The sequence below is a fragment of the Eurypyga helias genome, unplaced genomic scaffold (genome assembly GCF_000690775.1).
Source record: "Eurypyga helias isolate BGI_N326 unplaced genomic scaffold, ASM69077v1 scaffold7270, whole genome shotgun sequence".
NCBI lineage: Eukaryota > Metazoa > Chordata > Aves > Eurypygiformes > Eurypygidae > Eurypyga > Eurypyga helias.
This window is the reverse complement of record NW_010223730.1, coordinates 85,650-99,675: the sequence shown is the minus strand read 5'-3', so window position 1 is coordinate 99,675 and position 14,026 is coordinate 85,650.

The following is a 14,026-nucleotide window of genomic DNA, read 5'->3' as shown; positions in this document are numbered from 1 at the left end:
AATGAAACTTATTCTAGACATAGGTACTGTTGAATAGACTTTCATAGGGAAAAATCAGTAATACCTTTCTTGATGACTGTAAACTGTCTGGTGAGTGGAAAAATGGGAAAAGTTTCATAATAATAGTCAGGACCTACAAGATATAAAAAATTGTTCTAATACCTGAAGCGTATTTCATTGTGGACTGGGTTCTTTCCAATTTTTTTAGATGTAATCTGCTCCTTTCTGCTTTAATTAGAAAGAGAAGACAGAAATAATAGAAATGGAACAGAATTCAGTATACGAAATGCCAAGAATTTTTACCATTTATATGGTTGCAGTATTTTTTCCTTTTAAATATCTGATAGGGTGGTCTGTTGACAGATTAAAACTACAGTGTGAAATGCACCATTAAACCACATACTTGCTATTTCTGATTAATATATTACTGCATGTCTCCAAGAGAGTTCTGCTTTCTAACGTATTTTACAGGAAGTAAAATCTTGTTTTATATCCTTGCAGAATATATTGTGTAAGATTAAAAAAAATTTTTTTTTTTTCAAAACCACCTGAAAGACAATCTTTTAATTGCTTACATAGCAGGGAGAAAAAATTCCATGCACTGAGAAGAAAAAAAAAAGAATTTTTCAAGACAGAAAACTGCCTTTACATTATTCTGAAAAATGTTAAAGCCATAATATTCAATAGCATAGTGTGCACACATTCAGTAACAGTATACTCTTGACTGCTACAGAAGCAAACAGTATTAGATGCAACTGTTAGAAAGAGGTGTATGTAGCTGTACACCATATGGGTACACTAGTGTATTGTAGCTAGTACTTACTTGTAGGAAATTAATAATTTATCTTGGATTGTTACTTCTCACTAAATATTTTTTACATTTTAACACTTGGTCAACATTTTTTCCTTTGTCTTTTATGGTGTCACAGTTTCTGTTAAGAATTTTGTTTTCTTTCCTTTTCTTTTTTCCTCCTTCCAAACCCAAACTACCTTGTCTTCCAAACAAATCAGACAGAAGACCCAGTCATGTGCTTTCTCTTTTTCCTACTGAGAGTTGACGTGGGATTTTTGCTTTGTTGGAGTATTTCTCTGCTGAAGATGAGACTGCTTCTGGGAGTTGCATTTTTGGTAAATACCTTCTTCAGTGGTGCGTTATCAATACCATTTGTACAGTGCTCCATGTTAAATTTCACCTCATAGATTATCATAATACAGAATTACTTCAGAAGTTTAGTTCTGCCCCAGTGGAAAATACCAAAGATGCCATTCCTGAAAGCTGCTTTCGCTTCACTGACAGATGACTTTGCCAGATTAAATAGGTTGAAGAATGCAAGTGAGCAGATCAAAACTGTTCATTTATCTGTCCATCAAGTATATCCAAGAGATGGTTGCTTTCCAGACAACTTTACCACAAGTCAAATCTTGTTATGTGTGTCTTTTTTGACTACCCTAAACCCAACATTCATAAGATTACTGTGAATCTTTACTGTCATTTTCTGTGCCATTCAGCAAAATAACACATATTTGTTTGAAGGCATGAGAACCAACTAAATCTCTTGGTTTTTGTCAAATTTATTCTCTGAAAGAGATGAGAGAGGGTTCCACATTGTCTTCAGAGATGAAAGTCATTAGAGCAGTCTACTATTCCAATTGCTCATGCTAGGTACCTGTTTTATCTCCAACTTTCTTGAAATTGAGATGATTTACTCTTCCAGAATGTAATAATGTTACTATTTTCTTTGTTCACGAAACTACTTCGCTTTTCCTGGCTGCTACTTCTGATAAAATCATATAAGAGTAATTTTCTATTCTCATGGCCTCTTTTTCCAGATACTGGCTCCTTTGTACTGCCTCTAAGGAGAGGCTTTGCTCTTCTGTGGGGTCTGTAGAGCAAAGACAGTTGTTTCTCTTCACTTCATATCTAGGGATTTACTTTGTCTTAAATGCAGTGTTTTGGACTGAATTTAAGTAGGCTTTTAAAGGAGTATTTTCAATTGGTAATTCCCTTTCGTGATTGTCACATCAAGCACTTATACTGCCTACTAAAATTCGTCCATTTCCTTGCATTCTGTTGTCTCAAGATCTCACAGGGTCTACTTGCAACTCTTTTTTTTCTAGAGCACAGAATACAGTCTCATTCTTGGTAATGTTTAGGAATTATATAGCAATATGTAGATTAATAAATCAGTAATAAATCAGGATAGCTCAGGAGCTGTATCCTTTTTCCAACTGAAACAGAGTGACTTGGTAGAGAGCTCTCTTCCAAAAAAAAAAAAAAAAGACAGAAGATAATAAGTATTTAACTTACGATCAATGATGTTTTGCAAATGCCTTCCTAGATCCATTAGACATTATTCCATAATGGTGCATTATGTCGAGTTTGAATTTTCCTGCTTCTCTCTGTTTGCCCTGTCATTTGTCAGCTGGAATAAGAAAAGTCAGACAGTGAATAAAATTTCACTATGAATATAAATATGAAAATATTTTGTTGATGAACGAATCATTTAACATTGCTTCTCTTAAGTTATATATACTGAGTTCCTCAGGTCTCTCATTATACTAATGAAAAATCCTTTGCATAGATGCTTTCTGAACCTGTTCCAGTCTGTCAGCATTCTGTTGAGAGAGAGCGTATCTCAAACCTGAACTAGCTGTTCTGCCAATGGTCTGTTAAGTTTGTTTACCAGGTAAAATACTTACTGTGCTTATACACCATCCCTCTGTTAAAATAGCTTACACTTCTTGGGCCATAATACTGCACTGAAAATCATGTTTAACCTGGTTATTCACCACTGCTATTTCCATGTCCTGTCGGTAAGTGGGTTTCTATTGTTTCTATTCAGCTGCATTTCCAGTGTACCCTGGGCTTTTCCCCAGTTCCCTCCCATGTTGTTTTCCATGGCTTACCAGCTTGATAAGAAACCAAGCAGGCTCTGTCTGATCCATGTGCCTAATGCTTCTCTGCTGAGGTGGCCAGAGATACGCCCAGTCTGACAAGGTGGCCAAGAACAGCCTCTCAATTTCCAGTCATGTCAAAAGTCATACTTTGCTCTTGGCTGCTGTTGGGCCAAACCATTGGTTTTGCGGTTGCATATTATGCAGACCCCAAGTCCTTTTGAGGTGTGTGTTTTCAAGGATACTGTCTGGCTTCCCATTGTATGTCATGCATTCTTCATAGGTACATGCATGTGCACACACATGTGTTCTAAATACATGAATTTATTTACATCTATTTGAGTTGGACATTAACTGCTGTTTTGGACTGTTGTGGGTTCAGTTTAGCAGGTAGTCCTGGTCACTCTGTGTTTATGACCTGTCTTTCTCATTGCATACATTTACAGTAGCCCCTTGCCATTTGCTGCTTTTTCACATAGGTTTCTATATATTCTTCTAGTTGAAAAATAGTTTTATAGCTTTAAGTTAAGACATAATTCTTGCAAGAAAAAAGATGCAGCTGAATGATAATTTTTATACTTAATTATGCCTTATTTTGTCTAAAGGCCATTTTAATTAATTAAATATAGCTGGTTTTGTCTAATGCTAGTAATATGGAGATAATTTCTTCAATTTTGTATGGAAGAAACATTTAGTATTTGACATGAACATGTGACATACCTAGCAAAGACAAAGTCAGTTTATCAATCTTATATTAACCTAGAGATTTAAAAGTCTTAAATAATTGTTTTTATCTCTCAGTATAAAGTCTGTCTGATAAGTTAACTTTTGCTGTCTTTATGGCTTTCTTTAAGAATCCACTTATCTTCATTATCTTGCTGGTAATTTTAAGCTTTAGCTATCTATATCTTGCTGTGCAGTAAGGCTTAAATAATTTTGATTTAACATTATTATTATTTGGTAACATGAAGTGTGTTATCAGTTAAGTGCTCTTACAGAATTTTATTGCGTGGTAGGAATTCCAGCAATACTGTCAGAAAACTGTACTTTCTGACTTGATATATTTTAACCTGTTCTAGTTCGAATGGCCTCTACACTTACATTTGTTGTTTTGGTTTATGAAAATTGAGTGGTAGCGTTAACAGGCTTTACAAGAAATAAAAGTCTAAAGCCAAGTAAGCAAAGTCAGCTTTGAATTGGAAGTATCACAGAAAAAGTTTTCAACAGGAATAGTGAAGGGAATGTACTGTTTTTAAAATGGTCTTGAGAAATTATGGGAAGTTGCATATGATAAAGTTGATGGTGCCAGCAGTAACTTGAACAATTATATATTTCTATATTAACAAAACTGCAGAACAAATTATTTTTATGGCATTACTAAAAGTGCTGTGTTGATAAAACAAGGAACTTGTGGGTATTCCATGAAAATTTCAATTGGATGTATAACTAGGCTTTTAATTTGCTTTCACCCACTCAGTCTTTATGTTTTGGGGGTTAAATAAAAGGAAAACCCACTAAGATAAACTAACAAAAACCAATGACTTTAATTTTAGTTCTATTTTTGAAATATCAAGAACAGGAAAAATCCATTTACCAAATGGAAAGCTATGAAGTGTAGTTATACTCTCATGCTGGAATTAATAATGTTCAAAATCCATACTTGAAGAAAACTTATATGTTGCTCTAACAACAAGAATCTAGCATATTAATGCTTTTTTTATGCTTGCACATGAAGCTTTGCTGAGCCCAGGGACTAGGGGTGCTCTCTGTAGGGCAACCCTGCCTGAGGAATCCCCTGGGGTGGCTCTCTGACAGGTGGTGGGTGACATGCTGTGCAATACTTTGTGCTGGGTCCTGGGAGACAGAGCATGGACTGGCTATCACCGTTAGTTAACCAGTAGTAAGCGCTACTCTTTGTTCAGTACAGCCTGTGGAATGAGAGCAGTGGCAGCTGCATTCTGCTTTTCAGGATTTTGTTGGTACTGGAAGTATCCCTGTGGAGTGAGCAGAGTACATGGCTTTCCTGTTTGCCTCATTTTATCAAGATAATTTGTTTAAGTACAAATCCAATAAATAACCTTTAATGCATCACAGATTGCTAACAAATAGGTTGGATCTGTCCAGTCACTCAAGCATAAGTTTGGAAATAGAAGTATTAGTTTTAGTGATTTACAAGCTTTTTGGTGTTTTCTTCCAAATGGAATTGATGCAGGTGGTATAATACTGCTGCTTGTTTTGCAGGTTTTTGTTTTAATCTCTTAAAATCCACACTTCCTAGATCTTTACTATATTTTCTCACGATCTGTAGGAATCTTGCAATCCTTTCCATCCAGTTTTGTACTCCAGGGTTCTAGCCCATTTTCTCTAAGTCCCAGAAAAGTGATGTACCCTTTTGCCAAAGCTAAACAAGCAATCCAAAGAAAACCCCAAATCCCTCCACCTAACTTGAGCTCTGATGCATTAAAAAGCTCCAGAATCCTTTCCTGTTCTGCCAGATGTTCCTCCCATGTTTCATGAAAACAAATGAAGTCATTTTAGCACATGAAGATGTCTTCTGTTCTCAAACTTTGGGTTAGGTCATTTACTGCTCTCTGAAGTGTCCCTTGTGCATTCATGAATTTCTAAGACATTCATCAAAATTAAAGAAGTTTTTAGGATGCCTGAAGGACAGTTTCCTGGTATATTTACAATATAGAGTTAGGTTTCTTCCTTTTGTGTGCCATGAAAAAAAAAAAATCTTAAATCCTGTAGTATAGGATTTTTTTTTTCTCACACTATGTCTTATAGATTACACTGGAGTTTTCTGTCTCTTTCTATTCTGCCTTCTGCCTCTAGATATTTGTTAGTTTGAAGATTAATATGTCAGTTCTGAAGTTGAAATTGAGTATGAAATTTCTAAAAGATTCTACTGAGCTATTTCTACTGATTGTATTAAAAAGCTCAATATCTTAACGGACTTTTTCCCTCTTCAGGGTTAGAAAAAAATTTAGTTTCATAACTAGACAAGTGAAAAGGATTAATTTATAAACTACAAATGTCACTGATTTTCACACCCATGAAGGTGCTTCTAATTGACATTTTTATATGGCATTTGAATGAATTCTGCTCTTAGATGTGTTTATACCAGTAATGCTAATGTCATGATAAAATTATTTTCTTTTTGAGATTCATGTTCTTGGGGAATAACTTGAGAAAGTGAGAAAGGTGCTCACTTTCACAATAGGAGTAAATATTACAGCTGCCTAATATGTGAAGCAGGATTCATGCTACCAATCCACAAGCTGAAATATTGTTACATAATTCTTTCTAGAATAGCTTCAACCAGATACATTTCTATAAAATGACAGTCTGTGGATATTTTATTTTGAACAGGAAATTTAAAGTTTAGGTGACTGGCATTCCTTTTCAAACCTTAGGACTGACCAGTGAGATGGCTGGCTTAAACAGCACTGCTTCAGAGCACTGGATAAGCAAACCCTTCCATTTGATTCGATATGGGGAATTCTGTTTTTAATTGCACTTCTGTTAACTCAGGGAAACACTTAAAACAGTGTACTATCAAAATTTTTACATTAGAAACGTGGACATTTAGGATTATGATTTACAGACTAGGATTCATATGACAAGAGATAGTGGGTAGAGGAAAGTGTATGTTTTGTATGTTAGGGTTTTTTTCCCTCCTGCATGTAAATCAGGTCTCTTGAATATTTACTGGAGTATGCCTTTTAATAACACAGGATTTTTCATTTAACATATGGACATCATTCTAAAGGCAATGTTTTAAGAATACAGTAATAATACATATGATCTATTCAAGGGGTAAGTGTGACAGCAGCCTGTGTTCTGAGTGCTCAAGTTCTAGCTGGTCAAGTGATTTTTCTGTGATTTTCTCCATATTCATTCCTATTTATGAATAATTTGCCTTGAAAGCATAAAAGAATAAAGAAAGTATAAAATCACCTAAAAGTTAAGTAGTCCATTAAAATTTTCTGATTCCCAAAATCTTAATAGTCAAGGAATTTGGAAATATTGGACCCTATATGCCATAGGCTAAATAGCAGGCCTCTGAAAAGGGTAATATTTTATTTGGCATATTTGTTCTGAATGTTAACTATATTAAATATTTGTATTTTCTCTGAGCTTGAAGGAAGCTTAGTATTTGCGATGTCTTGTGTAATTCCTGTATCCAGAGATATATTAAGAGGTTATTTGAGGCCACTAGTGTGTTGCTGTCAAAAGACACACCCCTCATGGCCAGCAGAGCATACTAGCCCAGGATGATCAGACTAGAAACATCATGTTTGGCTCACATCCTTTGTTCCAGCTGCTGAATTGTATCAAAAGACACCTAAAAATATCCTGAGACTAATTTAGGCAGTAATGTCTTTATTAATTAAAAACTGAAGGCATTAAAACCCACTAAATACTTAGTATCTATCTTCTCTGTATTCATGCAAACAACAGCTGTAATTAAAACTGTTGCAGTTGCAATGGGAGAAATGATGCCTGCGAGTGGATTAGCAAATGGACCACGGTACGCTGTTCCTGCTAACATATGGGCCACTATTATAAAGCAGTCTAAGAAATCTGGTGTTAAGTGGTACATAAGGAACTGCAGTTGCTTAATGATGGCAAGAAAAGAAGACTAGGAGATGTGGAGAAAAAGTCAGGATCTGTTATTTGCATTGGCACTTTAGTGTTTCTGTTTGACATACAAACTTAAATGCCTTATAAAATGAGGATCAGCATGGGGCTGATTTTCTGGGAATGGGAAGCTTAACCAAGGTATAACTATTTGCTTTCTTTTAAGATTTGTGAAATTCTTGAACTTTTACATAGCTACTATTTTACACCACAAGATTGTCTGTAATAAAATCTGTGGGACTCATACGTGTTTTTTGTTATTGGTTTTCTTTTTCCTTTATTTGCTTTTAGTACATCAGTCTGACAATCAGTTGCTAACAAGTAGCAAACTCTTAAGTGCTTGTGTAAAATACCACTGTAAATATAAACAATTTAACCTAATCAATTTCGTGGCAGCTTGGGGGTGTGGCAGTAGTGACTGCAGTCTCACAAGTATGGGGGTAAAGACATTCTGGGAAAGAAAATGTAGGGGCAGGAGAAAGTTGCAGCTGTGGGTTGGGGTTTTTTTTTTTTAATTGCCCTCCCCTACCTCCCCCGCTTAAGTTCTGTTGATGATACTTGAATTACCAACAGTGCCAAAACCTAGGAAGTGAGTAAGTTTGGACTGCGTGCAACATGTATAATTCTCTTCAGAATGGGGAGGAGATTCCACTGGCTCGCAGCAGAGTATTCGCAAAAGGCTAATATCCTTTACTGTTTAAAAACAAGGATTTAAAAAAGCTTTCAGCAGCTACACAGGAAGGGTTTTCTATAGCAGAATAGTGTTTTTTGAGAGGGAACAAATGCAAAACCGAGATGAAGTCTCATTGCATCTATCAAGAGACAAAATATTAGACATTGTTTGAGTTCTGTCTTAAGTGCTATCATGGCTAAAATTGTTCAGAATATTAAGCTATATAAGATTCAGATGTATGGAGTGTTAATAACTTGATATTAGACATTAGATAGTATCAATGATTTTCCACTGCTCATTTACTGTTGACTCTCTAACTCTGAGGTTATTTTTTCAGTTCCTGTTTTACTTGCTGTGTCCAAAAAATAATCAGCAGCTGTGCAGAAACTCCATGGGAAAAAAAACACAACCCCTTCAATTAGAAATGCTGGAAAAATAGTATTTAGTAACAAGTAAACAAAATAGTTGTGACAAATGGGACTCATCATTTCTATTTTAAACTTTGATGTGAATTGAATGATAAGGGGCAAAACAGTCACGTTTCAACTTTCTAGCTGTTGGGACTAGAATTTGTACTCTGGTAACAGAAAAATGTAGTGGAAGGCATCTGTTGAATGTGGACAGGAATATAGTGTTACGTTGGTCCAACACCCAGAACTTGCTGTATGAAGCACAGGATCACTGCCAAAAAAAGCAGCATTAAGAGCTTTTTAGACCCATTCCGTGTCTCTTCCGCAGTGTCAGGTCACAGAATGATGTGCTAAGACCAAGATGGAGTGACTTAAGTGAGGTTCATGACAAAAAATACTGAAACACAAAGCTGCAGCTGCTAATGTAAATCACTTCTGAAGCCTAAATAAAGGTTTATTTAAATACAGTTAATAATTCGGCATGTTTAAATTTAAGACAGTGCAAATGGAGCAACATGTATTTCATGTGGTATAATGACAACCTTGATCCTGAATGCCAGATAATCCCTCAGATATGCATTTGGCTTTGTGTATAAATCTTTGGTTGTATTTAGTGATTATTCAGGGATTTTCTGTTTTAGAGGTACTACTTTAGCCTACTTGAAACTTTGTCTGTGAAAAAATGAAACACATTTTTTCATTTCCCAAAGATGAGGAAATGGTACAGAAAGAGAGGATTTCCACATAGATCAGTGCTGTTACACTGTAGTATTAATGTGACATGTTTATTATATTCTAATGTCAAGATCTAAGGAAAGTGTTACTATATAAATATTTGGCTTCTTATTGTCAAAGCACGTAAGAGAATTATCTCAGTTATTACTGAGTTCCTTATCCACTTATGCTCCATATTAACAACCTGTAGAACCAGAGAGAACATTATAGTTGTGAAATTTCTTGGAGACTGGTATTTCCAAAGGGAGATATCTTAGTTAAGCAGTAGTTACCAATCTTTTTTTGTAAATTAACTGCCTTCTGGGTTGCTCTCCAAATCCCCAGACAGCTACTGCTGCTTCCCGCTCAACTATTGCACAGTGCTGGTGCTCCATGGGCTTTAGCCAGCCTTGTGTCAAGCTCAGTCTCTCTGGTCTGTGCACCAGGACTCTTCCAGTAGCACCATTCAAGACTTGCCTGAGTGTCTTTGGAAGCAGCAAACCCCCAGGAAAACATGTTTGCAAAGGCTAAGACCTGGTAACAGCTTATCTAAAATATTACTTCTCGTGTAATACATGTAAATCTCTTCTTTTATCTTATCAGAAATTATACTTTTTGATCCTGTTACTTACTCTGTCACTGAAAGGCTAGGAAGTTAAACTGAAGTTGTGACCAAAACTGGTTTGTCCCAAGCCCTCAGTAGTCTATTTAAGTAAATTTTGAGTATTTTGTTATTTTTGTTCTGGAAAACATATCATGTATTTTACCTCTATTCTCTGAAGTAAAAACATCTGAGGAAAGTCTGTAGCTCTTTGCCTGCTTTATGGTAATGGTCTTCCTTGCAGCTACCTACAAGGTCTTGCACCTCTTTCTTTCAAAGTCTTCAATGTCCTACTTTTCTCCATTTTGTATCTCTCTCCCTTTGTACTTAATTTGATTTTATTTCCTTGCTTCATTCAACCTCTGCATGTCTTTTCTTAAAGTCAGGAGAGGAAGCATGGAAGGCATTTGTAGTCCTGGTGGTCTTTGCTCAAGAATGGTTATCTCATAAATCCCACTTGATGTTTGTTTCCTCCACGATACCCTTTATGTATGACAATCATGTGGTGCAAGTTTCCGTGCTTGTTGACTGGTCAGGGTGGTGTTTTCAGTTTGCAGCTACCTAGCCTGTAAAGTGCACCTGTCTTCACTGGGTTGCATGGTGTTTTGCTTAAGCGAGCTTTACAAGTAACACTGAAAGCCCACTTGCCCTTCCCAGGTTACACAAATATGCATTGGGCTGAAGACTGCAAGAGCTGCAAAACTCTAAGAAAGAAAATGAAATATTTCCAGTGTCTGATGGTTTGTTTGATAATTATGCTGCACTTTCCTATCTTCAGACATTGCTGGTACCTTTCTTCTCTTCTGAGGCTTTGAGGCTGAAGCATCAGTCATCAAACTAGAAATTGTTTTGTTTTGAAAAGAGGACTGCACAATAACACTTTCCCTGTCCCCAGATGCATTCATGTGGGTGAATCTGAACATGTAAGCTTCTAGCTCCTTTTTTACCTCTTGATTAGAAGGAAAGTAATATTTCAAAACTGCCAAGTAAAACAAGAAAAATATTTTTCTTTTAATAACCATGCTGAACTGTTTGAATTCAGTTTCTGGAACAAAGAAAATAGTACTGTGCTCAAGTGATGCACAGTTGTTTCATGGTGATGAAAGTATTATTTTAATTTAAAAATACCTAAGTCTGCCCTGAGCAAAAAGAAATTTTGCTAATTGTGTGGAAAAACCTTATGAAAGGTATGGTACTTCACTCATAAAATGCATTTGATTTTGTGAACTTAGAGAAGCTAATTTGACCTGAGGTTTTGGCAGTATGAGGAAAACAAAAAGCTGTAAAACATCAGCTGTGTTATAAAAAATCCTGTACAAAGTAGGTATAGTTGATTAATATGGGTGTAATGTCAAAGAATAAAATGTGCCATGCATTAGCAGTTAGCTTGGCAAATCACTTTATCTGGGAACCCTATTCTGTTTTCTTGGTGTTCAAATGAAAATGTCTAAGGCCTAATTTGGGTCTCTTTGGGGAGGCCTTGTAGCTGTTGCTGTGTCTGTCTCATCCCTAACAGCTGTTTCATGTAGGTGGCATGCTCAGACTGACAACTTTCTTTCCAACAACAGGTTTTCTCCATTCTTCTTTATGCAGCTTTTTTTTTTTTTTGTTATCCATTTTCCCATCTTTAATCTATAAAATTCATTCAATTCCATTATTAATTTCTATTCTTAATTTTAAAACAATGAGTTTTGTTCTTTCTAGTTTTATTAAAATATTTCACTTTGAGAGTGTTAATTTTGCCCCATGGAGCCTGTTCTTTCTACTGGTAAGAAAGGTTAGCCATATAGTTAACTTTGTAAACCTTGACCCTAAGGCTATTCACAGGATAATGGAGTTTCAAAGTAAAATGCAGATGAATATTATTGGCATCGTAGTGGTCATACAGGGCTAACTGGGGTAGATGTGACTGTTGTGATATTACAGGCCATATTTCTCCCAGGAATATTTTTCTAGTCTCCTTAATAAAGCTAGCTATAGCAGAAGTAGTCAGCATTTGCAGGTGTCTGGGGACAGCAAAAAGACCCCATGACCCATCAGCCCTCTTTTCCTATCCCGGAAACCACAGCCTGTTATCACTAAATGAAAGGTCAGTAAATACTGGGGCAGTGGCTTCTGCTAGGGGTCACATGCATCCTTCCCAGGAAGATGGAGAAGTGTTTCCCTTACTGCCTCTGTTATCACAATGGCAGAAGGAGTAACAGACCCAGGAAACGATGGTACTCTTGCATGTGATTTCATATAAAGCAGGTCAGCATTTGTTGTGGTAAAAAAAATAAGCTGTGATTACCCTATATTTTTGGTAATCGATCTTTCGGAGAGCCACTGGTTTCTTCCTGTGGCTTTCTTTTCAAAGTGGTTGACAACTGCTCTTAAGAAAGGCTAGGTTTGAAAATACATTTTTATTTTGACTATTTCTGCAGTCTTAAAAGTATAAATAGTAGAAAATAATAACTTAAAAAGTTAATAGCAGGATGGTTAAATGGATCTATTTCAGAGTATTTCTCTGTAGGTTTCTTTTGCTAAAACAAACCTAAAGTTTTTCTTTGTAGGTTGGTTTGTTTGGCCTGAGGCAGTGATCAGTAATGAAGAACATTCTTAGAGTAGCTTCTTGCTTGCCAACATGGTGTGCAGCCACCTTCAGTGTTTGCTCACCAGTGTCCTCTGCATTCACTTCAGCAGTTAACCCATTACATGAGAAATAGATTTTACTAGTTACAAAGTGTGTGTGACGTTGACGATGCACTTGCATTAGAAAGAGAAAATAGTTACTGAAAGTCAGGAAGCTTGCCAGGTTGAACAGTTTAACTGAGAACCAAATCTTTCATGGAGGAGCTGTTGCATTGTTAAAGAGCCTGTCCTCAAAATACTGTTCATTAAGTGCAGGAGTGAAGCTTGTCCTTTTACCTAAGATTGCAAATTTGTCTTTCTCAAAGATCTTTCTTTGTTTAGTACTAATTTTAAAGGAATATGGAAATTGTCCCTCAGAAAAGGAAACATGAAAAAATGTTATTAAAAAAGTCACTACTTCGAAATTAAGAGCAAGGCAAAAACTGCAGTTAGCTCAGGGGAAATGGACATCTGTAATTCAGGATTTATGTTATGTCATGAAGAAATATCTCTAGCAAATTGTTAACCCCTTTCACAAATATCAGGCTCTTCAAATGCTTCTTTTGATAAGAGAAGACTTTACCCTGATAAAGGGTCTCAAAAGTACTCCATTTTCCTTGAGAGTACTGCTTTGTATTGGAGAAGTTTTCTGCTTTGAAAAACTTGGAACATGCTCCAGTGCTGCACGCCACTTAACACGTAGCCCATCTGTGCTATGATCTGACTGCCATGCGCCTGGGAGGGATGCCTGGAACCAGCTGGCCCTGGATGGGGGATGCCTCTCCAGCAATTACTTCTCTTCTCCCACCTTCAGTTCTACAACTGTTGTTTTTGTGATCACAACCAGGTCATACCTGTTCTTCTGTTTTGGTTGGGTCAGTTTGGTAATAACTTCCTGCAGACTTTGGAGAACAGCGTGAAGGAGCTGCAGTGAAATGCTATATACCACAGACGTGGCTCCACAAGTGTGGATGTTGCCTTGCCATAAATGTGAACACATGCTGAAAGGAAGGAAGCTAAAAACATTGTGTGTGGGGAACAGGAGAGGCTTCTAAGCGTGGTTGAGATGAGATGGGGTGAGTTGCAGGTAGTAATATCAACAGGGAAACTGTAGTCACTTTCACTGAAGAGCTGAGTAAATTGCTAGCTGATTTCAGGATGACTTTATTTATGCCTATGCGAGGTGTTGTCAAGAGATGCCACAGTCACAAGAGTGGAGGAATATATTTCTAACAGTTACACAGTCTGATGATGTTTAAAGTACTCATCCATCATTATTTTCTTTTCCAATGGAAGTGGAAGTGATACATTCTTTAGGGAAAATGGTGGTTTTCTAGTTAGGGGTTTGAAGCAGGAGTACAGAAAAATAGAATTGGTATGAGTATTGATGACCTTGCTATTTTACACCATTTACTTTTACAGTAAATATAAAGAAGAGAGGAGCCAGTCAGAGGTGTTATAACCCTTGCAGGTGTGTCT